Source organism: Salvelinus fontinalis, chromosome 16 (assembly GCF_029448725.1).
Source record: "Salvelinus fontinalis isolate EN_2023a chromosome 16, ASM2944872v1, whole genome shotgun sequence".
Taxonomy (NCBI): Eukaryota; Metazoa; Chordata; class Actinopteri; order Salmoniformes; family Salmonidae; genus Salvelinus; species Salvelinus fontinalis.
Genome location: NC_074680.1, coordinates 35,290,603 through 35,318,113, shown reverse-complemented (window position 1 = coordinate 35,318,113; position 27,511 = coordinate 35,290,603). Strand labels below are relative to the sequence as shown.

The following is a 27,511-nucleotide window of genomic DNA, read 5'->3' as shown; positions in this document are numbered from 1 at the left end:
CATTCTCAATACTCCGTAAATTCTTCTTCAGCTATATTATTTAGTCAAATTATCAGCCAAAGAATAAAATAATTAAACCTGTTATTATCAGCTGTTAACTGGTTGTTACTTGTAGGAAATGACAACGGATGTGTCTTGACACTTCCAGCTAGCTAGTTAATGTTAGTTTGAACTTCACTTAACTGTTTTTGATACAACAGAGGCATGAGACCGCACAGCTGACACTGACAGTGTGTACAAAATAATATTGTTAAAGTAGTTGGTTTCATCAAAATATTTTCTGTAAACAATGAACTCCTTCCTGATATCAAAACCAAGAAAACGTCAAATACATTAGCCCACACTCTCATCCCAGCACTCCTGGCTTTATTCCCCTAAATAATGTGATTAGCAAGCTATCAGGTTGCACCAGACTATTATGCATGAAAGGAGTGAGTAGACATGAAGGTACCAACAGGAAAGAAGACAGACAGAGGGACTTCAATATCAGAGAGAGGCCCCCTTTTCCCAAGTCAGTGTTTGCTGCTGGAACAGCTAAGATAACTGCTGAATACCAAAAGAAGAGGGCTGAGGCAGCCCTGTAGGAGGAAGAACCAGACTTCCCCAGAAAGAATAAGAGACTGGAACCCCCAGACCACCCTCTCACTGCCTCAGAAAGGGAGACACTCAAATTGACTTCACCGAACCCCGATCGCTTTGACGATGATGGCATCAATGCTGGCCGATGGGACAGTCCCTATTTTGCAATGGATACCGGGACACTGTCTTACGAGCTGCTTCTTCAATACCTCACCCTGTGTGTCAGCAGTGGCCACCACTTGGAGGTGTTTAACAAGTATGACATCATGAGGAGCCAGATCATGACGTTAGACACCAGGGCCTCCAGCCTGCTCATAAAGGGCTTTAGCAGATCAGAACGCTGGAAGGAGGTGCTATCACACCCATCAAGAGGGCCATCACCGCGTAACTACGGCGATGCCATCGTGGGGGCAGTACTGCATGGTGATGGTGCCACTGCCGGGGCCCTGTATGCCGAACTGATGGAGAAGGGCCTCATTCCCAACCAGGAGACATGGCAGGCCCTATTCCAGTGTGGCCTCTCTCATCAGGGCCATAGGGACGGGCTGCAGTCCATCCTGCTTCATATAGAGACAACCAGATCTATCCCATGGAGACTCTGGCTAAAGATATCAAAGCTTGGTTTGAGAGGTAAATCCTGAGTATAGGTTACTGAATAGGCCTACAGTCACACAATATTATTGGAACAAAGCATGGGTTGTGCCTATTTTAGTTTGATGATGATATCTTCCTCTCTCCTGCCAATCTTCTAGACCAGAAGTGGAGTGGAAGCTGGTCCACCGTAGATCCCAGGTAACGACATAAACATTCTCCTCGTCATTAAACCATTAGACCTAATGAATTCAGAGTTTTCATCAGCACTTCATAGGCTACTTCTATAAGAAATCTAGATGGCTGGAAAATTGAAATAATTTTTTACCTCTGGCCTCTTTACCCCCTGTAACCAGGGGATTGTGTCTGAGCTGTCAGGCAGAGCTGGAATTCATCACAGAGTCCGGAGGAGTACGCCCAGCTCAAGGACAGGGTTATGGGGGATGTGATCCAAGGCAGAGATGTCTAAATGAGACCACTCCAGAGGTTTGGGAACCTCTTTTTCTTTCTTATTTGTCTCCCTCTTGTCTATCCCCACACTGATAGTGTCCAAACACATTATGCAAACTGTCTGCACTACAGGTCAGCTTTATGTTTTTTTTATCAGCCGATCCTTTTGAATACATTTGGTTGAACAAACACATCATGTAAAAGTAGATAGATACAATGTCCAGTAGATGGTGCTAGTGTCGTATTAAACAAAGTCTGCACGATGTGAATTTAATGGCAGAGGGTTGGTAATGTCAAGCAACTGTAGATTTCTCCTGCATTTCTCCAGATGCATGCAGTGAGATTTGCAAATTTTAGATTTTGCATTGAACTATTCATTTGGTGCTGGATGTTTGGGCAAACATTTTTAAAGTTTTGGTCAAACTAATCAGCTGAGAAATGCATTATTGCGTGATACAGTGTTGTTCAGGGTGGATCTTGCTGATCAGGGGGGGATTTCCAGTTGCAGCACATTTAGCTCCCTGTGTCTCTCTATGTATCCCTCACTGAGCCCGCTATAGTCAGTCAGCTCAGTCCAGCCACACATTGCAGACACTAGCAAAGGCTGGTCAATATGTAGGTGATAAAATACATTTCATCCTTTACTGGCAAAGACCTGTTGCACCTCATTGGCTTTGTTAGACAGGCAGCCCAAATCTGATAGTTTTTTCACTAATTGGTCTTTTGACCAATCAGATCAGCTCAGAAAAAGAGCTGATGTGGAAAGATCTAATGTGATTGGTCAAAAATATCCGAATTGGGCCGCCTGTCTAAATGCAGTGTTTGATGATAGCTGCTTGTAGGCTCTTCTCAGATCAAAATAATTGTGCAGTATCTAGCTTACCTCCATTTATCACTGTTCCTATATGTGGCCATTTATGTTTCTTCAATAAGAAATCTTCAGACGCATGGGAGGAAACATACAATTCTTAGAGACTGAGTCTTATCTTATGTACCTAATGCTTCTTAGGGCTCAGACACACCAATAGCATTTACAGTCTGAGAGTACTTAGCACCTCTGAACGTAATTTGCCCACCGATTTTACATGTAGAATTTTGTGAAAATGTTGGCAGCCAGACGTCTACCGCGGGTGGTACTTAAAACACAGCACGCTGAACGATCGGCAGACGAACACTAGATACTCATTCATTGCGATGTGTGCAAGCCTTTATACACAATATAACCTACAGACTACTGTGGGGAAAACACCTTGTTAATTCTGTTTTGTCTTAATGGGAGCATGGGAATTCCTTTTTGTACCGATACACTACATGACCAAAAGTATGTGGACAGCTCCTCGTCGAACATCTCATTCCAAAATCATGGTCATTAATATGGAGTTGGTCCCCCTTTGGCTGCTATAACGGCCTTCTAATTCAATTCCAATTCATCCCAAAGGTGTTCGATGGGGTTGAGGTCAGGGCTCTGTGCAGGCAAGTTAAGTTCTTCCACACCGATCTCGACGAATGATTTCTGTATGGACCTCGCTTTGTGCACAGGGGCATTGTCATGCTGAAACAGGAAAGGGCCTTCCCCCAAACTGTTGCCACAAGGTTGGAAGCAAAGAATCATCTAAAATGTCATTGTATACTGTAGCATTAAGATTTCCCTTCACTGGAACTAAAGGGCCTAACCCGAACCATGAAAAACGAAGGATACGTATGTAACCGTGGTTATGTGAGCTATATGGATCACTCCAATATGTTGGTATTACTCCGCGGCAGAGGGATAAATCCGAAGAGAGGATTTATAGATTTACTCCCATGTACACCTGTGTCACGCCCCTATATATAGACCCCATGGCCGTGACACATGTTCTCGACATCATTTTTGAGGTGCCTCTAGCACCCTAGAGGATTAGAGTGATCCGTATAGCTCACATAACTGTTGCTACATACGTAACCTTCGTTATGTTTCACTATATTGGATCACTCCAATATATTGGTATACCCGTACCAGATTTAGTTGGTGCTAGAGGGACCCAGCCAGCCTGCAGCGAAGTCTCAGCGAGGGATCGAGACACAGGGGCCATCAAAGTGGAAGGGGGGGTCACAGCACAGTCCCCGGAAGGGGAGGCGATGCCCAGGACCGCTGAATCAACCGCAGAGGGAGGTGCCACATTTACCCGATAGTACTTAGAAGAGTTGGAAGATGAAGCCCAGCTGGCCGCAGCACAGATATCAGCGAGGGGCACTCGTCTCAGTAGAGCCCAGGACGCAGCCGCACCTCGTGTTGAATGTGCCACCTCAGGTCCCAGCACTGGCCTGCCAGCCAGGCGGTATGCTGTCGTAATCGTGTCTATGATCCAGTGAGAGAGCCTCTGCTTTGATAGCCCAGCCCCCAGGACTCTCTCACCATAGCGGACAAATGCTGGTCTGTTGTTCTCACTGACCGTGTCCGCTCCACATAGGCAGCCAGTGCCCGCACAGGGCACAGCATGCCAGAGGGAGGCCCAGACTGCCGGGGGGGTCATAAGCAGACAGGATTAAAGGGATGTTCACATGTTTGTCTGACAGAACCTTCGGGAGGAATGAAGAGTTGAGGCGGAGAGATATACTCCTCCCACCGGGGTCCATCCGGTAGCACATTGCGCCCTCCTGTAAATGGACCATTGGTGCCACAGACGGAGGCGGTGTGGTCTTGAATGCCACAGAGTTCCCCCAACCTGAGACAGCAGGTTGGGTCTCAGGGGCAGTTGCCAAGGTGTCCCAGTCAACAGGGCAAGGAGAAGGCTGAACCAGGGTCGTCTGGGACAGTATGGGGCCACCAGCAGCATACGATGCTCCACCATTCTGGTTCTGTCCAGCACAGCCTGGATCAGGGGAAAAGGGGGGAATGCGTAAAGCTCCGGCCCTGGCCAATCCTGAGCCAGAGCATCCAAGCCCAGAGGCCCTGGTGGCTCTGACATGGAGTACCACAGGAGGCAGTGTGCATTGTCCAGGGAGGCAAATGGGTCCACCTGCGACCTCCCGAACTTGTCCCACAGGTGCAACTCCAGTCCCATGGTGGCAGGCCCTCCCTTGAGAACTGTCAACGTCGTGTGTATAGGTGGCAGGGAAGTCAGACGCAGGAGAGTAAATGAAGTGTATATGGAGACTTTTAATAAACGTCCATGAAATGCTCCAAACACGAGTAATATACATATATCAAAATAAAATGGGTACAAGGACCCGTCGCACACCTATACACTAATAAAACAACACTTGACATACAACAATCTCTGACAAACACATGAAGGGAAATAGAGGGTTAAATACACAACAGGTAATGAATGGGATTGACAACAGGTGTGTGGAAAGACAAGACAAAACCAATGGAAAATGAAAAATGGATCGATGATGGCTAGAAGACCGGTGAAGTCGACCGCCGAACACCGCCCGGACAAGGAGAGGCAACGACTTCGGCAGAAGTCGTGACATTACCCCCCCCCCTGACGCGCGGCTCCAGCAGCGCGTCGACACCGGCCTCGGGGACGACCCGGAGGGCGAGGTGCAGGGCGATCCGGATGGAGGCGGTGGAATTCTTTTAACATGGAAGGATCTAAAACGTCCTCCACCGGAACCCAGCATCTCTCCTCCGGCCCGTACCCCTCCCAGTCCACGAGGTACTGAAGGCCCCTCGCCCGACGTCTCTAATCCAAAATGGATCGAATAGCGTACGCCGGGACCCCCTCGATGTCTAGAGGAGGCGGAGGAACTTCACGCACTTCAGCCTCCTGGAGCGGGCCAGCCACCACCGGCCTGAGGAGAGACACATGGAACGAGGGGTTAATACGGTAATTAGTGGGCAGTTGTAATCTATAACATACCTCGTTCACTCTCCTCAGGACTTTAAACGGCCCCACAAACCGCGGATACAGCTTCCGACAGAGCAGGCGGAGGGGCAGGTTTCGGGTCGAGAGCCAGACCCTGTCCCCTGGTACGAACATCGGGGCCTCACTGCGGCGACGGTCTGCGCCAATTTTCTGGCGCCTTATGGCACGCTGAAGGTGGACGTGGGCTGCCTCCCAAGTCTCCTCAGCGTGCCGAAACCAATTGTCCACCGCAGGAGCTTCGGTCTGACTCTGATGCCAAGGAGCCAGAACCGGCTGATACCCTAATACACATTGAAAAGGGGTAAGGTTAGTGGAGGAGTGACGTAGCGAGTTCTGGGCTATCTCTGCCCAGGGCACGAACTTCGCCCACTCCCCTGGCCGGTCCTGGCAATAGGACCGCAGAAACCTGCCCACATCCTGGTTAACTCTCTCCACCTGCCCATTACTCTCGGGGTGAAAACCTGAGGTAAGACTAACCGAGATCCCCAGACGTTCCATGAACGCCTTCCAGACCCTTGACGTAAACTGGGGACCCCGATCAGACACTATATCCTCAGGCACCCCATAATGCCGGAAAACATGTGTAAACAGAGCCTCTGCAGTTTGTAAGGCCGTAGGGAGACCGGGCAAAGGGAGAAGACGACAGGACTTAGAGAACCGATCCACAACGACCAGGATCGTGGTGTAACCCTGTGAAGGTGGAAGATCAGTCACAAAATCCACTGACAGGTGCGACCACGGCCGTTGAGGAACGGGTAAAGGTAAAAGCTTACCTCTAGGCAGGTGTCTAGGAGCCTTGCACTGGGCGCACACCGAACAGGAGGAAACATAAATCCTCACGTCCTTAGCTAAAGTGGGCCACCAGTACCTCCCATCAAGACAGCGCATCGTCCGACCTATCCCAGGATGACCAGAGGAGGGTGATGTGTGAGCCCAATAGATCCATCGGTCGCGGACAGCAGACGGAACGTACAGACGACCAGCTGGACACTCAGGAGGAGAGGGCTCTGCACGTGACGCCCGCTCAATGTCCGCGTCCAGCTCCCACACTACTGGCGCCACCAAACACGACTCTGGGAGTATGGGAGTGGGATCCATGGGTCGCTCCTCTGTGTCATACAGCCGAGACAATGCGTCTGCCTTGACGTTCTGGGAGCCTGGTCTGTAAGTAAGCGTAAACACAAAACGAGTGAAAAACATGGCCCACCTTGCCTGGCGAGGATTTAGTCTCTTCGCCTGCCGGATGTACTCCAGATTGCGGTGGTCAGTCCAGATGAGAAAAGGGTGATTAGCCCCCTCAAGCCAATGCCTCCACACCTTCAAGGCTTTTACGACAGCTAACAGCTCTCGGTCCCCCACATCATAGTTACGCTCCGCCGGGCTGAGCTTCTTCGAAAAGAAAGCACAGGGGCGAAGCTTCGGTGGCACACCCGAACGCTGAGAGAGCACTGCTCCTATCCCAGCTTCGGATGCGTCCACCTCTACTATGAATGGCAAAGAGGGATCCGGATGAGCCAACACAGGCGCCGAGGTAAACAGAGCCTTCAGTTTACCAAAAGCCCTATGCGCACCGGTCCCCCCTTTAGCAGTGAGGTAATGGGAGCTGCAACCTGACCAAAACCCCGGATAAATCTCCGGTAGTAATTGGCAAACCCTAAAAAACGCTGCACCTCCTTTACCGTGGTTGGAGTCGGCCAATTACTCACGGCTGTAATGCGGTCGCTCTCCATCTCCACTCCTGAAGTGGAAATCTGATGCCCTAGGAAGGAGATGGATTGTTGGAAGAACAAGCATTTCTCAGCCTTGACATATAAATCATGCTCCAACAGGCGACCAAGCACCCTGCGCACCAAGGACACATGCTCAGCGCGTGTAGCAGAGTATATCAAAATATCATCGATATACACCACTACACCCTGCCCGTTCAGGTCCCTGAAGATCTCATCTACAAACGATTGGAAGACTGATGGAGCATTCATCAACCCATATGGCATGACCAGGTACTCATAATGACCTGAGGTGGTGCTAAATGCCGTCTTCCACTCATCACCCCTCCTAATACGCACCAGATTGTACGCACTCCTGAGATCCAATTTTGTGAAGAAGCGGGCCCCGCGCATTGACTCCATTACTGTATTGATCAAAGGTAGCGGGTAACTATATTTTACCGTGATTTTATTAAGGTCTCGATAATCAATGCACGGGCGTAAACCGCCATCCTTCTTCTTCACAAAAAGAAACTCGAAGAGGCGGGTGAAATGGATGGCTGAATGAACCCCTGACGCAGGGATTCAGAGATATAATTATCCATAGCCACTGTCTCCGCTTGCGACAGAGGATACACGTGACTCCTGGGATATGCAGCGTCTACCAGGAGATCTATCGCACAATCCCCCTGTCGATGGGGTGGTAATTGAGTCGCCTTCTTTTTACAGAAGGCGAGTGCCAAATCGGCATATTCTGGGGGAATGCGCACGGTGGAAACCTGGTCTGGACTTTCCACCGTAGTAGCACCAACGGAAACCCCTACACACCTACCTGAGCACTCTCGCGACCACCCCGTGAGAGCCCTCTGTGGCCAAGAAACAGTGGGGTTATGAGTAGTTAACCAGGGTAGGCCTAACACCACAGAATACGCAGGGGAATCAATAAGGAAAAGACTAATCTTCTCCTTGTGACCCTCCTGCGTTATCATAGACAAAGGTGCGGTGACCTCCCTGATAAACCCTGACCCTATTGGTCGACTATCTAAGGCATGAATAGGGAAAGGCATATCCACAGAAACAACAGGAATCCCTAAACTATGAGCAAAATTTTTATTAATGAAATTCCCAGCCGCGCCTGAATCTACTAGCGCCTTATACTGGGAATGCAGGGAAAAATCCGGAAAGGTGACAGAGACAAACATAAGTGCAGCAGAGGGCTCTGGATGAGTATGGTGCCTACTCACCTGGGGTGATGCCAGAGTGCCCTGCCTGCCTTCTCTATTCCCAGAGGAACCAACCCGGCACCGATCAGCAGTGTGATCTCTGCGATCATAGATGGTGCTCGAGCGGGTACCCCCTCCGGTCTCCCTGCGCACCATCCCTCCCAATTCCATAGGTTCGGGAGAGAGAGTGCGGGAGGATGGAACAACCAGACCCCGATCTAGACGTCCCCGAGTAGCCAGCATGTTGTCCAGCCTGATGGACATATCCACCAGCTGGTCGAAGTTGAGGGTGGTGTCTCTACAGGCCAGCTCCCGACGGACGTCCTCGCGTAGACTACAACGGTAGTGGTCGATCAGGGCCCTGTCGCTCCATCCAGCGCCGGCAGCCAAAGTCCTAAACTCCAAAGCGAACTCCTGAGTACTCCTCGTCCCCTGCCTCAGATGATAGAGGAGCTCACCTGCTGCTCTGCCTTCGGATGGGTGGTCGAATACCTTCCGGAAATGGCAGATGAGCTCCTCAAAATGGTCCAACGCCTTATCCTCTCCACACACAGCGTTGGCCCACTCCAGGGCTTTCCCGGTAAGGCATGAGACGAGGGCGGAGCTTTTCTCACGGTCTGATGGTACTGGAGAGACCGTGGCCAGATACAAGTTCAGTTTTAGGAGAAAACCCTGGCAGCTGGCAGTATCTCCATTGTATCCCGTGGGTAGGGATAACTGGATCCTGTTCTGTTCCGGAGGAGAAAAAACGTTCAAAGGAATTCCAGGTGGTGGTGGAGGTACTGGAAAAGCTCCCTGTCTCTCCCAGCGGTCCATACTCTGGACAATGCGATCCATGGCAGCGCACAGACTGTCAATCTCCTCCGCTTGTTTCAGGACGCGTTCCTCAACCTCCATTAGCGAAGTGCCTCCTCCTGCTGACTTCATTTTTTAAGGTCAGAGATTCTGTCAACGTCGTGTGTATAGGTGGCAGGGAAGTCAGACGCAGGAGAGTAAATGAAGTGTATATGGAGACTTTTAATAAACGTCCATGAAATGCTCCAAACACGAGTAATATACATATATCAAAATAAAATGGGTACAAGGACCCGTCGCACACCTATACACTAATAAAACAACACTTGACATACAACAATCTCTGACAAACACATGAAGGGAAACAGAGGGTTAAATACACAACAGGTAATGAATGGGATTGACAACAGGTGTGTGGAAAGACAAGACAAAACCAATGGAAAATGAAAAATGGATCGATGATGGCTAGAAGACCGGTGAAGTCGACCGCCGAACACCGCCCGGACAAGGAGAGGCAACGACTTCGGCAGAAGTCGTGACAAGAACATATCCACAGCTACATTCAGGATGCCAGGTATGTGTGCTGCGCGTAGAGACACTAGATGTCCCTGAGCCCAGAGAAGGAGCTCCCGTGACATAAGATGGAGGTGGTGGGACCTTAGTCCACCCTGATGGTTGATGTAAGCTACCACTGTGGTGTTGTTCGTTCTCACCAGAACATGTCTTCCCTTCAGATCTGGAAGGAAAGACCGCAGGGCCAGCAGTACATCTCGGAGCTCTAGTGTATTGATGTGCCTGCTGCTCCAAGGGGATAGCCAACAGCCGCTGGCCTACCTGCCCTTGGTCACACCCCCCCAGCCGATCTGGGAGGCGTCTGTGCTGACCAGCTCCCGACGGAATATACTCAGCATCTCCAACCCACCTGAGAGAAAGGAGTGACTGCGCCACCTCAAGAATGCTGTGCGGTCACCCACAGCTGGCGGTGACGGTGGCGCTTCGGGTGCGGCCGGTGGGAGTTGAACCATCGTTGAAGAGGCCGGAGATGGAGCAGGCCCAGGGGAATCAGCAACGAGGCCGCCGTCAGCAAGCCCAACAGGCGTTGGCAGGTCAGGGCGGATACCACCCGCTCCTGCCGAAAGTGGTCGAGACAAGATAAGATCGCCTGAACCCTTCTGGTGGGCAGGCGGGCTCTCATGAGAACTGAGTCCAGTTCCATGCCAATGAAGGCCATCCTCTGGGTGGGCGTCAGACCCAGCCCGCGATGTGGGTCAGGAGCATGTCTCTGTCTGACAGGACCTATGTCCTGGTCAGGGCACAAATCAGCTAATCGTCCAGGTAATTGAGGATAAACAATCCTCAGGACGTGAGAGGTGCCAGGACAGCGTCCATGCACTTTGTGAAAGTGCGTGTGCCAAGGAGAGGCCGAAGGGAAGAACCATGAATTCGTAAGCTGTCCCTTCAAAAACGAATCGGAGATACTGCCAATGAGCTGGGTGAACAGGAACATGGAAGTACGCATTGAGGTTTTGGAGGTCCAGAATTGGTCGGACCCTCCGTCTCTTTTTGGGAGCACAAAATAAGTGGAGTAGAACCCACCTAGCCATTCTGATGTCTCGATCCTGTGGATGGCACACTTGTCCAGGAGTGAGGAGATCTCCAGCCGCAGGTTTTTTTTCAGGAGGTCGGCCACCGTGGTGACACAAAAGTCCGTGAAGGATGAGGGCCGGCACCGGAATTGGAGTCGGTAGCCCTCGAGCATTGTGGACAACACCTAGTGGGACTCCACACCCTCCCCCCACTTTGCCCTTTGAGACCGGGAGAAGCGGCCGAGGCCGGGGAAGGGTGTGTCAGGGGTCCTGCCGTAGCCCGCCTCTCCTCTGGTGCCCCGTGCGCCTGGGTTCCCCAGGTACGTCCCTGTGGTGGTGACGGTTGACAGGTTGTTGCTCCACCGCACGCTGTGCCCCTCCCTGCTGTCGTCCCTCAGCATGAGGCGATGGGGCAGGAGAGGGACCCCACTATCGTTCGGGTGCAGGTGAGTGGCGACGGTCCGTCTGCCTTGGACCCGGGCCTGAAGAGGCGGCATGAACCGTCTCAGGGTCTCCCGGTCCCTACGAACCTTATCGGTCTGCTCCAGAATGTCATCAACCCCTGGGCCAAACGTCAGCCCTGGGGTGATTGGGAGAGTGGCAAATGTGCTCTGGAGAGCAGCTGACAGACGGGATTGGGCCAGCCAGAGATGGCGCCGGGAGGTAACCACCTGCGCCATGGCCCATCATTTTGGCACGAGCCACATCCCTCAAGAGCAGGGAAAGCAGGCGAGACACCTCCATCACTTCCCAGAGGAGCTCCTCTGTGCCCTCCTGCAGCCGGGGCAACAGAGTCTGCCGGTAGGCCTGCACCACTCTAAAATGTGCAGTTTTGTCACACAACACAACGCCACGTATGTCTCAAGTTTTGAGCGAGCATGCAATTGGCATGTTCAGTATAGATAAAGATATGCATATTGTATAATAAAGTAATAAGCTATTTTATGGCAGTTTATTTTACGGAAATGCAATACGCTGCTGCTGCATGTCAGTTAAATCCCTGTTTTGAGCTGTAATCCCTCTCTGTTGCTTTAGGCAACACTAGCTTTTTGTGACATGTTTATTTCTGTGCACAGCTTGGACAGTTTTTAGCCCGCTGCAGTTGTAAGCTGCACAAAAGAGTTTCACATTTCAGCCCTCAATAGGCTCTTACATGAGTGACCCTGGAAAGTCCCTGCCTGCTCTGTGTGTGTGTGTGTGTGTGTGTGTGTGTGTGTGTGTGTGTGTGTGTGTGTGTGTGTGTGTGTGTGTGTGTGTGTGTGTGTGTGTGTGTGTGTGTGTGTGTGTGTGTGTGTGTGTGTGTGTGTGGACTCTAACCCCCCATGTCTACATGAGTGAGTAGTTTATGTAGTGAAACCACTGTGGGGCACTGAAAACTAACGCCTTCAGTCCTGGGGCTGGAGCGTTGCTCCTTGCATGCTCCTATGCAGCATCAGTATTTTCTTTTCAAGGTTCAACTTTTGTTAAATCTGTCGCATGAAACAGTGCAAGAACAATGCATTCAGAACCAATTGAAAGCATCTGCATAATTTTTGTCTAGGATTCACAATACTGCTTTGTTTTAGCCAATTTCTCTTTCAGTCCCAATCAATACTTTTAGAGGTAAAGGCATAGCATAAACACAAAATAATCTTACACTGACAAGAAAGAGTTTATGGTAACATTTTGAAACAAGTTGACAGGGTTTTTTAGAATATAGCCCCAGCTATAGAACTTAAACAACCGGTTTCTTTTGCTTTAGACTAGACACTATTAGGTCACAGACATGGGTGTAACAAATAGTTATCTACAACTTTTGTTTTGGGAGGTTGGGGGATTTTTGTAGAATAGTTGTGGAATGTCACTGTGTAGCCTAATGCATTTAATACGTAGGCTCCTCAGTGATTTTAGACATTTTATCTTGTTGATAAAATTGTTTCTCAGACTTCTGTCCTTTTTCCACATGGATAACTTAATTGTGCAAGAACAATGAAGAGCCATCAAATGTGAAATAATCTCTTCCTACTTGTCACAAGTGTAGAGAGGAGTAGGCAGGAGGCAGTCTCAGGTTTAGAACTACTGAATTTATTAAAGCAGCATATATAAAAGCGGGATGAAACCCAAAATGCAAAATAATAAAACAAGCAACATTTACAATGACCGACAAAGACAAATGACAGAGGGAGTATATATGCAGTGATAGAGTGGGGATTGGAACCAGATGTGTGTAATGATGATGAGACAAGTACGGGGTTAATGAGTGAAGAGCGATTGCCAGCAGCAGGTTCGGCAGCAGCTAGACGGCCAGCGACGCCGAACACCTGAGCTGGACAGGAGAGGGAGCCAAAGCGAAGGCTGTGCTCTGCCAAACCCTTTCCCTCCACAATCAAATCAAACCAACGTTTATTTGTCACGTGCGCTGAATACAACAGGTGTAGACCTTACAGTGAAATGCTTACTTACGGGCTCTAACCAATAGTGCAAAAAAGGTATTATGGAACTACACTGGAGATTCATTGTATCAGACTCCATCAAACAAACAACATCTAGGCACCAGTCACGTGACCCTACAACCTCTGAGAATTCCCAGTTCTTCTAGTCCGATTGTGCTACCTCAACTCTCCATGACAACTGCTTTTGCTGCAGGGAGTAGATAGCAACACAACAAGCTGTGTTAATAAGGTAGAGGTGAAGTAAATGTGAAAGTAACCTCGTCCCAAGCCTATTGGTCAACTAGATGTTAACATCCTGCTTTTATCACAGAGGCCTGTATATGGACACTTAATGAATATGAATGTCTATGGCCTGAAACAGGGCCTGAACATTTCTTGACTTCTGAATGTTATTTATTTCAGAACTTTCTCCCTTCTGCACAAAAGAGGGATTCCCCAAATATTCTTCCCCTTTCCATTCTATACAGATGTCTCACTGCAATGCTGTTAAAATAAAAGTAATAATATTAATAATAATAATTTATTACATTTGCAAAGTGCTTTTTATTATACAGAATAATCTCGAAGTGCATAATATAAAAAATGTAAACCAAATGGAAAATATACAAAAATTGACACCACTAGACAGAGCAACTGACACAATTCACACAGCTGACGCTACAAGGGACAAGTTACTAGCTTTAGTCAAATAAGCTACAATTCTTTATAGAATTATTATCTGCATTTTTTATTCTCAAATGTACAGTACAATCAAGCAGTTGGAGCCACCTTGAAGAATGGTTAGTATTTTGCAAGGGTATACAGTACTGTTGTTCTGGTGGACTTTGAGGTTTGTGTTGGGGTGTGGCGGGGGATTTCTCAGGCTATTTGCATGCAGAGACAAAGAAGTGAAAGTAGTGGCCTGTTCCCATGGCTACAGTATTGTATAATAGACACTTATACAAGATGATTTGTTGAACAATGAATGGACTCTGCAGTGTACTACTGTAATCTCCTGTGTGTAGGCTGCAGTTGGTCAGTCTGATTGCATTCTCTAGAAACATGAGGAACATATTTGCATATACATGTGATGAAATCCTTTTTTTTAAAGAAACATTTTAGTTCAGCAAAATACTTTAGATTTAGACATGTATGACCAGTATTTACCAACCTCCTACCAATGAAATGTAAATGGATCTCTATTTCCAATGCAGCAGTGACGGCAACACGAGAGACCAATGTATGCATACATACAGTGTACAATGTACATGATAGACAGACATGTAGAGGTGTGGCCTGGAGTTGGCATGTGGTCCAGCCAGAAATTCCCCCACTGTACTGTGTACTACCAGACTCATATCTGGAGCCAGTCCAGGTTCCCATTGAAATGGAAACAAGAAAAGAAAAACATGACAAAAAAAGGGAAGGCTGTCTGGCTGTCAAGTTCAGTAAATATTGAGCAAGTCTTGCCCTGTTACTAAAATTCATCCTTGTTGTGTACAGTCAGGCATGCAACGTGAGCTGGTGCTTGGGACTTTCAAGTCTGGTGTTGTCATGAAGTGATATTGTTCCGGCATGTGAATCCCCTCCAGCCCCTTTATATTTCACCTAAGATTTTGATATTTGATAGCTGTGAGACATTGAAATGCATCATAAAAATGTCAATATTACATATGATATGCACTTGACATGCACAAACATTTAAAATGGAAGCACATAGCATTTCACCAAATATTTAAACCAGTCGCTTGCGTAACCAAATGTTTCTCCCTCTCCCAGGAGCTGGAGAGCTTCAAGAACTTTGTCAAGTGGAAGCCGGCCTTTGACATGGTCATAGATGGTTTCAACATTGCCAACATGGGCATTAAAGGGAACCAGTCGCAGATGGTGAGTGCTCTGCCAGATCTCTCATATCTGGCGGTGTGAATCCAGAATATATAATTGTCATGAGTCAAGGCAAGGCCTTGTCTATTTTCTTAAGGCAGCGACCTGCCAAACTCAATGGAACAACAATCTGAGCAAGATGGTACGAAATGTTCCGAGCCTAGGTTGGCACTGTTGATCTGACCATAAGATCTGACACATAAGGTTGAGATGTGTTATTGATGTGGCTTCTGCAATGCAATTAGACTGCACCTGATGGAATCTCCAAGTCCCAGCCCTGCCCTCTCCTGCCGTGCCGTGCCATGCCCTGCCCAGCCCTCTCCTTCCATGCCTTCTCCTGCCCTTCTCTCTCCTTCCCTGCCCTTTCTACAGTAGCTATTAGAACATAATGAACACCCACAGTTGGTGTTACCATTTCCAGTTGGCAAGGCAACAGCTCATGTTAGTGTGCTTGAGGTTCATGCTGACTCACTGTTACTCTTCCTCTGTCTTCCAAACTAAGCAAACCACAGTCCGTGTCACTCAAAAAGAAATCTCCCAATGCAATGGGTGGATTTCCTTAATTTTCTACTACTTGAGTGGTCGAGCATCAGTCATCATCATTAAAACAAATACTCTCAAACATCAGTTTAGTTGAATCTGTGAGAGAAAAGTACTTGTTGACTTTCCAATATAATGACTAAGGCTGGAATCACTGTGAATATGACCTAATTCCTAGTTACAGAATTTAAAGGGTGCCTATTCTGTATTTGTGACTCAGTACAATTAAGTAATTCTGAATAGGATGTACTGTATGTACAGTATGTCTCCACCATCTCTCCTTTTGCCACTAGGGGGTAATATGGAGCACAGCCACACCAGCAGATATAGATTAATAGATTAACATTAAGATCACTTTATCGGTCAGTTGCACACAAGGTCCAACCAAAATTGTATTTCCGCTTTTAACCTAACCCCTCAGGAAGACACACATACATATACAGGTTTAGAAGAGGTGCAGGTGGCTGCCTCACTGGACTCCCAAGGAGCTGTTGTTGTGGGGGGTTAAGTGCCTTGCTCAAGAGCACAACTGCAGGCAATAGCCTTTAGGGTATCTAACCATTAGGCTACCTGCCTCCCCCTCGGATAGACCCCTCGGATAGAGACAAATACAAATATCCTGAAAGGGAACGTCTTGAATTCCATTGAAGTGACTTAGTTGTAATACCAGTCTTCCCCCACTTGAGACACAGTGGAGATTGCATTGTCACAGCTGCAGGGTGATGTGGGAGGCTGTTGTTTAGATTGGATCCTGTGGGAAAGATGGGTATATATTTTTTCATAGCCTAACCATACTCTGTGGGTTTCTATCTGTAAGCAGAACCCTCAGTCACCACAGAGTCTGACCACACAGTGTGAATAATGACATTCCTTTTCCTCCCTCCAACTCCCCACAATTGTGTGGCATTATTGTTTCTCTGACAGGTGAAGTGAGCAGGAGGGGCTGTGGCCTCAGGTCACTGACTGCATAGAGTAGATATTAATCCCCTGCTTTCAAATAAATAAATAAATAATAAATAAATAAATAAATAAATATATAAAAAAATATAGGAGTTCTGTGTTTGTATAATCGCAGCACAGAGAGTATTGTTTCAGCACACCTACAGACCCTGATGCCTTATTGGGGGGGTTTCCTCTCCGGTTCTCACATGACTAACATCAGTATTTCAAGTGTGTGTGTGGGGTAAATTTCCATCCCAGTTATGAGCTAAAGGCCACCCATCCACAACCCACACGTCTGCAGCCTCAACCACATCGGACAACTAGACATGTAGGAGTTTTTTTGTGTGTAAAACCATGAACCATATATTAACAGATATTTGCAATAAGCAACGACTTTTAATATAGAAATCGTTGTGTAATTAAATGATTATTCTGGGTTTATTTTTTTCCATCTTCCTCTTCTTGCTAGAAGAGAGAATGAGAAACTAAAACGGATACAACAATGAGGTGAGAAATATAAATTACTTCAGGTTACAGCTAAAAGTTCATGGCTCTTGTCTCACGCTTTAATTGGTAAACCTTACACCTGCTGCTCCAAGCTCACTTCCCCCATGATGAGTTAGCAGAAAACAGCCACATCCACCGGCTGTTCCCAGGTCAACACTTCCTCATCTAGAGTGGACAGAAAGAGAACAGGGTGTGATTAGGGCTGTTGCGGTGACCAAATTACTGCAACACCTGCAGTCCTGTGTCATGACACCAGTAAAATTGTAAGTGGCCGTTGAATCATGGTAATCTCCTTTGATCCACTCTGGACATGCATTAGTAGTACTCAACTCGCTAACGATCACCAGGTCCTAATGGCCTGGTACGCAGGGCTCTATTGTCCCTCTAACCCCTCTGACATCAATGCAAACGCAATCGAAAATCACATTAAACACTTCCAGTTCCAGTCAAAAGTTTGGACACACCTACACATTCAAGGGTTTTTCTTTATTTTTACTATTTTCTACATTGTAGAATAATAGTGAAGACACCAAAACTATGAAATAACACATATGGAATCATGTAGTAACCAAAAATGTATATTTTATATATATTTTATATTTTTCAAAGTAGCCACCCTTTGCCTTGATGACAGCTTTGCACACTCTCAACCAGCTTCACTTGGAATGCTTTTCCAACAGTTCTGAAGGAGTTCCCACATATGCTGAGCACTTTTAGCCTGCTTTTCCTTCACTCTGCGGTCCAACTCATCCCAAACTATGTCAATTGGGTTGAGGTCAGGTCATCTGATGCAGCACTCCATCACTCTCCTTCTTGGTCCATCACTCTCCTTCTTGGAGGTGTGTTGGGTCATTGTCCTGTTGAAAAACAAATGATAGTCCCACTAAGCGCAAACCAGATGGGAAGGCGTATCTCTATCACATCATCACACCTCCTCCTCCAAGCTTCATAGTGGGAACCAAACATGCGGAGATCATCTGTTCACCTACTCTGCATCTCACAAAGACTCGGTGATTGGAACCAAAAATCTCACATTTGGACTCATCAGACCAAAGGACAGCTTTCCACCAGTCTAATGTCCATTGCTTGTGTTTCTTGGCCCAAGCAAGTCTCTTCTTATTATTGGTGTCCTTTAGTATTGGTTTCTTTGCAGCAATTCGACCATGAAGGCCTGATTCACACAGTCTCCTCTGAACAGTTGATGTTGAGATGTGTCTGTTAATTGAACTCTGTGAAGCATTTATTTGGGCTGCAATTTCTGCGGCTGGTAACTCTAGTGAACTTATCCTCTGCAGCAGACGTAACTCTGGGTCTTCCTTTCCTGTGGTGGTCATCATGAGAGCCAGTTTCATCATAGTGCTTGATGGTTTTTGAAATTCTGGAATTTTCCGTATTGACTGACCTTTATGTCTTAACAGTAATGATGGACTGTCATTTCTCTTTGTCTATTTGAGCTGTTCTTGCCATAATATGAGCTTGGTCTTTTACCAAATAGGGCTATCTTCTGTATACCAGCCCTACCTTGTCACAACACAGCTGATCGGCTCAAATGCATTAAGAAGGAAAGAAATTCCACAAATTAACTTTTAACAAGGCACACCTGTTAATTGAAATGCATTCCAGGTGACTAACTTGTGAAGCTGGTTGAGAGAATGCCAAGAGAGTGCAATGAAATGGACAGCACTTTCAGAGGTGATGATTAATTCCAAACACCCATATGCAAATTAGACCTTATACATAGGCCTAAAGTAATGATGGACTGAGTATATTCAGAAATATTTGTCTTTTTCCACATTTTGTTACGTTACAGCCTTATTCTAAAATGTATTACATAATTTGTTCCCCTCATCAATCTCCACACAATACCCAATAATGACAAACGAAAACAGGCTTTTAGAAAATTTAGCAAATTTATTAAAAATTAAAAACTGAAATACCTTATTTACATAAGTATTCAGTCCATTTGCTATGAGACTAGAAATTGAGCTCAGGTGCATCCTGTTTCCATTGACCATCCTTGGGATGTTTCTACAACTTGATTGGAGTCCACCTGGGGTAAATTAAATTGATTCAACATGATTTGGAAAGGCACACACCTATCTATGTAAGGTCCCACAGTTGACAGTGCATGTCAGAGCAAAAACCAAGCCATAAGGTCGAAGGAATTGTCCGTAGAGCTCCGAGACAAGATTGTGTCGAGGCACAGATCTGGGAAAGGGTATCAAAACATTTTTGCAGCATTGAATGTCATCATTCTTTTATTTATTATTTTTAGTTTACACCCCTTTTCTCCCCAATTTTGTGATATCCAATTGCGATCCAATTACGATCTTGTCTCATCGCTGCACCTCCCCAACGGGCTCGGGAGAAGCGAAGGTCGAGTCATGCGTCCTCCGAAACATGACCCGCCAAACCGCACTTCTTAACACCCGCCCACTTAACCCGGTAGTCAGCCCCACCAATGTGTTGGAGACACCGTCCAACTGACGACCGAAGCCAGCCTGCAGGTGCCCATCCAAACCCTTCCCTAGCCCAGGCGAAGCTGGGCCAATTGTGCACCGCCCTATCGGACTCCCGGTCACAACCGGTTGTGACACAGTCTGGGATCGAACGCAGGTTTTTAGTGAGGTGAAGGTTCAACAGAATAGGTGGAATGAATACACCCCTATTCACACGCTAACAGTTCACTTTCATAGCAGCCACATAAAAACAGCATGATCACTTTGCTCGTTGTAGGCCTATACTGTATATAATTACTTCTCGCAACTATCTATTCAGTCTCCTCCTCACCTTTTCCCTTCGTTTGCACAACACATCAGCTGTCTGTGACCAGGTGAAAAAACCTTTCCTAGCCAAAACGTCATATCATGACCGCTAACCGCTACACACAGCCTACATCGTTGTCACATCATAGTCAACTAGAACTACTAATAAACCCGCTAAAATCATGCAGTACAGTGTACAGTCAGAAATCAGTTTAGCAGTTACACTGGCCGGCCCCGGTGGCAATACATTAATAAAAACAAATGCTTACCTTAACTTGGAAGAGTTCCAGTGACCAAAGCTTATGATTTCAGGACTAGATTAATTCTCTGATCCTTTGATTTGGTGGACAAAATGTCAGTTTATGCTGCAAGAGCTCTGATAGGTTGGAGGATGTCCTCCGGAAGTTGTCATAATCTCTGTGTAAGTCTATGGAAGGGGGTGAGAACCATAAGCCTCCTAGGTTTTGTATTGAAGTCAATGTAACCAGAGGAGAACGGAGGCTAGCTGTCCTCCGGCTACACCATGGTGCTCCCCTACAGAATACTGCTGAGGCAACTGTAGACAATTGCAAAACAGTTTTTAAAAATAAATTATTTGGTGACTTCAATATATTTAGTATAGTTTTATCTCTACTGAACGAAAATATACACACAACATGCAACAATTTAAACGATTTTACTGAGTTACAGTTCATATAAATGTCGTCGGAAGAAATGGCAGCAGTTTTACGGGCACCGAACCAATTGTGCTATTATGTGGGGGGTTTTCGGGTTATTTGTAACTTATTTTGTACATAATGTTTCTGCCACCGTATCTTACGGCAAAAAATGGCTTCTGCATATCAGGACAGCAATCACTCACCTCGGATTAGACAAAGATTTTTTCTTCAACCAGCAGGACGAACAGGATGTACTGCTAACACCCGACAAGGCCAACATCCCCATTATTGGCAAGAGAAAGAGACACAGGTACAGAGGACACAGAGCGGGGTGCCTCGTAAGGATCCACAGAAGGCGAGTAGGAAAGCTGCCATTACCGTCAGTATTACTCGCCAATGTACAATCATTAGACAATAAATTAGACGAGGTACGACCATGAATATCCTACAAGTGGGATATCAAAAACTGTAACATCTTATGTTTCACGGAATCGTGACTGAATGATGACATGGATATTCTGTTTATTTACCACCACAGGTGGATGCTGGCACTAAGACCGCACTAAGACCGCACTTATAAGGAAATAAGCAAACAGGAAATCGAGCACCCAGAGGCAGCGCTCCTAGTGGCCGGAGACTTTAATGCAGGGAAATTTAAATCAGTTTTACCTAATCTCTATCAACATGTTAAATGCGCAACCCGAGGGAAAAAATTCTAGATCACCTGTACTCCACACACAGAGATGCGTACAAAGCTCTCCCTCGCCCTCCATTTGGTAAATGTGACCACAATTCTATCCTCCTGATTCCTGCCTACAAGCAAAAATTAAAGCAGGAAGCACCAGTGACTCGGTCTATAAAAAAGTGGTCAGATGAAGCAGATGCGAAACTACAGGACTGTTTTGCTATCACAAACTGGAACATGTTACGGGATTCCTCCGATTGCATTGAGGAGTACACCACATCAGTCACTGGCTTTATCAATAAGTGCATCGAGGACATCGTCCCCACAGTGACTGTACGTACATACGCCAACCAGAAGCCATGGATTACAGGAAACATTCACACTGAGCTAAAAGGTAGAGCTGCCGCTTTCAAGGTGCGGGACTCTAACTTGGAAGCTTATAAGAAATCCTGCTATGCCCTCTGATGAACCATCAAACAGGCAAAGCACCAATACAGGGCTAGGATTGAATCGTGCTACACCGGCTCCGACGCTCGTCTTATGTGGCAGGGCTTGCAAACTATTACAGACTACAAAGGGAAGCACAGCCGCGAGAGCTGCCCAGTGACACAAGCCTACCAGACGAGCTAAATCACTTCTATGCTCGCTTCGAAGCAAGCAACACTGAGGCATGCATGAGAGCATCAGCTGTTCTGGATGTGTCAGGTTTTGGCCAGGACTGTTCTGGTTTTTGTCACTAGATGTCCCCATTGCACCTTTTTTGAACCTTTTGTTTTTTCCTTGCTCTTTTATTGTTTGCACCTGTGTTCGTTCCCTTGTTAGTATTTAAACCCTGTGTGTTCCTCAGTTCTTTGCTCAGTGTTTGTATGTTAGCACCCAGCCCCAGCCCAAGCCTTTTTGTGTGAAACATATAGTTCTATTATTGGATTTTCCAGAGGTTCTCTGGTTTAGTTCTTGTGTATTTTTTGAGTAGTCTTTTGAGGTTTGTTTTTCCCTGCTGTTTTTACCACTTTGTGGAGTTTCTTTGTATTTTGGAGGATATCCATTTTGTGCCTCTTGGCTTTATTTTGGACGTGGTGGATTTATATTCTTTGCCTGAAGATCTTGTCCTTTTATTAAATCATTATCTCTAGTACTGCTGAGTCTGCCTCATCTTCTGGGTTCTGACAACTATTAGTGACTTTCTCTCACCGGGTCCTGACAGGATGACTGTGTGATCCCGCTCTCCGTAGCTGATTTGAGTAAGACCTTTAAACAGGTCAACATTCACAAGGCCGTGAGGATAGACTGATTAACAGGATGTGTGCTCCGGGCATGTGCTGACCAACTGGCAGGTGTCTTTACTGACATTTTCAAAATGTCCCTGAATGAGTCTGAAATACCAACATGTTTAAAGCAGACCACCATAGTCCCTGTGCCCAAGAACACTAAGGCAACCTGCCTGAATGACTACAGACCCGTAGCACTCACGTCTGTAGCCATGAAGTGCTTCCAAAGGCTGGTAATGGCTCACATAAACACTATTATCCCAGAAACCCTAGACCTACTCCAATTTGCATACCGCCCAAACAGATCCACAGATGATGCAATCTCTATTGCACTCCACGCGGCCCTTTCCCACCTGGACAAAAGGAACACCTATGTGAGAATGCTATTCATTGACTACAGCTCAGCGTTCAACAACATAGTACCCTCAAAGCTCATCACTAAGCTAAGGACCCTGGGACTAAACACCTCCCTCTGCAACTGGATCCTGGACTTCCTGACGGGCTGCCCCCATTTGGGGAGGGTAGGTTGCATCATATCTGTCACGCTGATCCTCAACACTGGAGCCCCCAGGGGTGCGTGCTCAGTCCCCTCCTGTACTCCCTGTTCACCCACGACTGCGTGGCCAGGCACGACTCCAACATCATCATTAAGTTTGCAGAAGACACAACAGTGGCAGGCCTGATCACCGACAACGAAGAGACAGCCATTAGGGAGGAGGTCAGAGACCTGGCCGGGTGGTGCCAGAATAACAACCTATCCCTCAACGTAACCAAGACTAAGGAGATGATTGAGGACTACAGGAAAAGGAGGACCGAGTACGCCCCCATTCTCATCGACGGGGCTGTAGTGGAGCAGGTTGAGAGCTTCAAGTTCCTTGGTGTCCACATCACCAACAAACTAGAATGTACACCATGACAATAAATCCATTAAACACACCAAGGCAGTCGTGAAGAGGGCACGACAAATCCTTTTCCCCCTCAGGAAACTAAAAAGATGTGGCATGGGTCCTGAGATCCTCAAAAGGTTCTACAGCTGCAACATCGAGAGCATCCTGACTGGTTGCATCACTGCCTGGTACGGCAACTGCTCGGCCTCTGACCGCAAGGCACTACAGAGGGTAGTGCGTACGTTCCAGTACTACACTGGGGCTAAGCTGCCTGCCAACCAGGACCTCTACACCAGGTGGTGTCAGTTGAAGGCCCTAAAAATTGTCAAAGACCCCAGCCACCCCAGTCATAGACTGTTCTCTCTACTACCGCACGGCAAGCGGTACCGGAGCGCCAAGTCTAGGACCAAAAGGCTTCTCAACAGCTTTTATCCCCAAGCCATAAGACTCCTGAACAGGTAATCAAATGGCTACCCGGACTATTTGCATTGTGCCCCCCCAACCCCTCTTTTACGCTGCTGCTACACTCTGTTTAGCATATATGCATATCACTTTAACTATACATTCATGTACATACTACCTCAATTAGCCCGACTAACCAGTGCCTGTATATAGCATTTCACTGTAAGGTCTACACCTGTTGTATTCGGTGCACGTGACAAATAAAGTTTGATTTGATTTGACATAAGGAAATCAGTCAATTGAAATAAATTCATGAGGCCCTAATTTCACCTGACTGGGCAGGGGCTGAGCCATGAGTGTTGCCTGGGAAGGCATATGCCTACCCACTCACTGGGGAGCCAGGCACAGCCAATCAGAATTCGTTTTTCCCCTCAAAAGGGCTTCATTACAGACAGAAATACTCCTCAGTTTCATCAGCTGTTTGGGTGGCTGGTCTCAGACGATCCCGAATGTGAAGAAGCTGGATGTGGAGGTCCTGGGCTGGCATGGTTACACGTGGTCTGCGGTTGTGAGGCAGGTTGGACCTACTGCCAAATTCTCAAAAACAACGTTGGAGGCGGCTTGTGTAGAGAAATTAACATTCAATTCTCTGGCAACAGTTCTGGTGGACAGTCAGCATGCTAACTGCATGCTAATATGCAGTCAGCATGCTAATTGCGCGCTCCCTCAAATCTTGAGACATCTGTAGCATTGTGTTATGTGACAAAACTGCACATTTTAGAGTGGCCTTTTATTGTCGCCAGCACAAAGTGCACCTGTGTAATGATCGTGTTGTTTTATCAGCTTCTTGATATGTCACACCTGTCACTAACAGAAATGTAAATACATTTGTGCTCAAAATTTGAGAAATTAGCTTTTTGTGTGTATGCAAAATTTCAGGGAATTTTTATTTCAGATCATGAAAAATAGGACCAACACTTTACCTGTTGAGTTTATATTTTAGTTCAGTATAAAAATTATAACTTTTTAAAATATTTGACTATTTTTATTTTTATGAAATTCACTGAAGAGGATGGTCCTCCCTTTCCTCTTATGAGGAGCCTCCACTGATAGTTAAAGGTACAAGCCTACAGCCTATGGCGTGACGTATAGCCAGATAACATACAGTAGGCCAAAACATATTCTGTTCTTCTGAAATACATTTTCTTCATGTCATGTTTCTTTAGACCTGCCTAAAATAAATAATGGATTTATTGTCATGGTGTATATTAAATTGATTTATTCAACTTAAATGTAGATGTTCCAAAGGTGTGCATCACCAGCTTTTTGTAATGAATACTCAGGGAGAAAAAGGTGTAGATTCAAACACACGGAGCACAGCAGATGTTTATTAAGCCTTCGCAGAAGGCAGGAACGTGGTCGCAGGCAATGGTCAAAGACAGGTAGGCAGTCAAAAACAAACAATACCTCACTACCATTCAAACAGAAAGAACTGAACTAAATAGGGAGCTGATGAGACCAGGTGAGAAACGAACACAGGTGAAATCAATGAACAAAAATGAAAGACAGAACTACGTTCCAGAACACAAAGAAAAAGAACACAAGGTTGACTAAGAATAGAAAAGCAGAACCTTACACTTGTATGCTGCTTGTATGTGTGGAGGCCTGGAGATGCTAAACATGTTTATGCTAATGAACTTTTGCATGACAATAACCGGCGGACAAAATTTCATGACTGCCACGGACCTAGGTGTGATCTTTTTAAAAAGTGCTAAATAATGGCATGGTGTTTGCACAGGTCCTCTTTATTTAACCCTTATTTCACCATGTATGTTGACTGAGAACATATTCTCATTTGCAGCAAGGAACCTAGGGAAAAGTTGCAGAGGAGATGAGATGAATGAGACAAAAAAAGTAATTATCTCGGTCAAACAGGTGCAAATTGATAGCAAAGTAATATAAAGATTGCAATCAGCTTTTTAATTTCCCCTTTTTTTGTCAAAAGTGGAAAATATGCAATATCCTGTAGAAAATAACTCCCATCATCATCACCTCTGAGTAGGGTTGTCCAGGAACTCCAACTGGTTTTTCTGGAAAACCAGGGAAATTTGGGAAAGTTACTGGATTTTTGCAACCCTACCTGAGTAAACCAATAGTTAATACCAAAAAAAGCCAAAACAATGGTTAAGCATTGAGATAATTAATTTCTCTATAGCTGATGTAGGCCGTCATCGTAAATAAGAATTTGTTCTTAACTGACCTGCATAGTTAAATAAAGGTTAAAAAAACAATATATAATATGTGTCAATTGTCTCAGACTCAACCAGGGAAATTCCCTACAGAGGAAGTGAATGAAGGTATTAACACATCACGGACTGAGTATTCATCCCAATGGGCGAATGCATTGTGTTCTTTCATTCATAAAAATCTTACATTGAAGGATAGGAGAATGTTCACCCTAAATGCAATGCATTATATTAGCTAACCTTTGTTGATCTTCTAAAAGCAAAATAATGTTTATTAAGGCTGGCATGCAATAAACATTTTGTTAAAATTTGCAAAGAAATTTGTAGTCCTTTTAAATACATTGTGTTCTGTTTGGTGCCTAATTAAAAGGACCGTGGTGTGACATAAGTGATGATGGCTAAATGTCTTTGTGTTTACATGCAGCTCCTGGTGGTGGTGTCAGAACTGGAGCGACAGAGCCTGGTCATTCTGGTACTGTGGAGGAAGCACATGCAGCGGCCCTCACGCAGCTGGGACAGACATGACATGAGCCTGGTCCAGCAGAAGGCCCACTGCTTCTTCACTGACATGTTAATTCAGCTGTATACTCTGTCTTACAAAATCAGTCCTATGTCTTTACAAACCAAAGCTTTCTGGAGGATCATATTAGGCAACGCAGTATTAGAAAGGTGTTCTTAATGTTTCGTCCTCTCTGTGTATTTGTGTGCAATACATTGTGTATTCTTTGGGTTTGTTTGGATCTTGACACCTCTGGTTGTTTGACAGTTCTGAGGGTGACCCTTTCCTGCTGTATGCCACACTGCACTCTGGGAACCACTGTAACTTTGAGCCGGGACCTGATGCGGGACCACAAGGCCTGCCTGCCCGATGGTGCTACTTGACGCCTCTTCTTCAAGTGGCAGAGAGGGAACTAGCTGGTGCTGAGCAGTTACACTCCGGGAAAGAGTGTATGATTCCAGGTGAGAGTAAAAGAGAGATGGAGCTTGCTTATTTATTACAAATCATGGCATAAATTCATGTTGTCTATATGAGGACCTAAAAGGAACATTGTGCGTCGCCCTATCGCACAGGGATACAGCCAGGATTCGAACCAGGGTGTTTGTAGTGATGTCTCTAGCACTGAGATGCAGTGCCTTAGACTGCTGTGCCACTCGAGAGCCCCAAATAAATAAATGCATGGCATATGTGTGTTTGAGGTTATTATAATTCTTGTGGTGTTTTGTTATGTTAGGATATCAAGTTATGACACCATTGTCCATACAAATGGAGGCTCCTTTCACATCCACTATGATGAGAATGGGGCAGAGAGATATACTTATTTAGTTCCCCAGAAGTGTCTTTGTCTCACCAGGGCAAAATAAGGCCCCTGCTTCTGTTTGATCTTCACAAACTGTAAAATACAGTGTTCCTTAATGAAACTATATAACGTGAAAAAATTATAAAAGAAAGACTCAATCACTTTGAGTCCTAGATTATATATATAAAAAAAGCATTCATCAAACCAGTGTGAGTAAACCACGCCCCTTCTTC

At 46.2% G+C, this 27,511-nt stretch overlaps 1 pseudogene; it reads left to right on the top strand.

Annotated features, from left to right (window-relative positions):
- Nucleotides 1–289: 289 nt before the first annotated feature.
- On the top strand, nucleotides 290–27,342 carry LOC129813078 (mitochondrial ribonuclease P catalytic subunit-like; annotated as a pseudogene).
- Nucleotides 27,343–27,511: the final 169 nt, after the last annotated feature.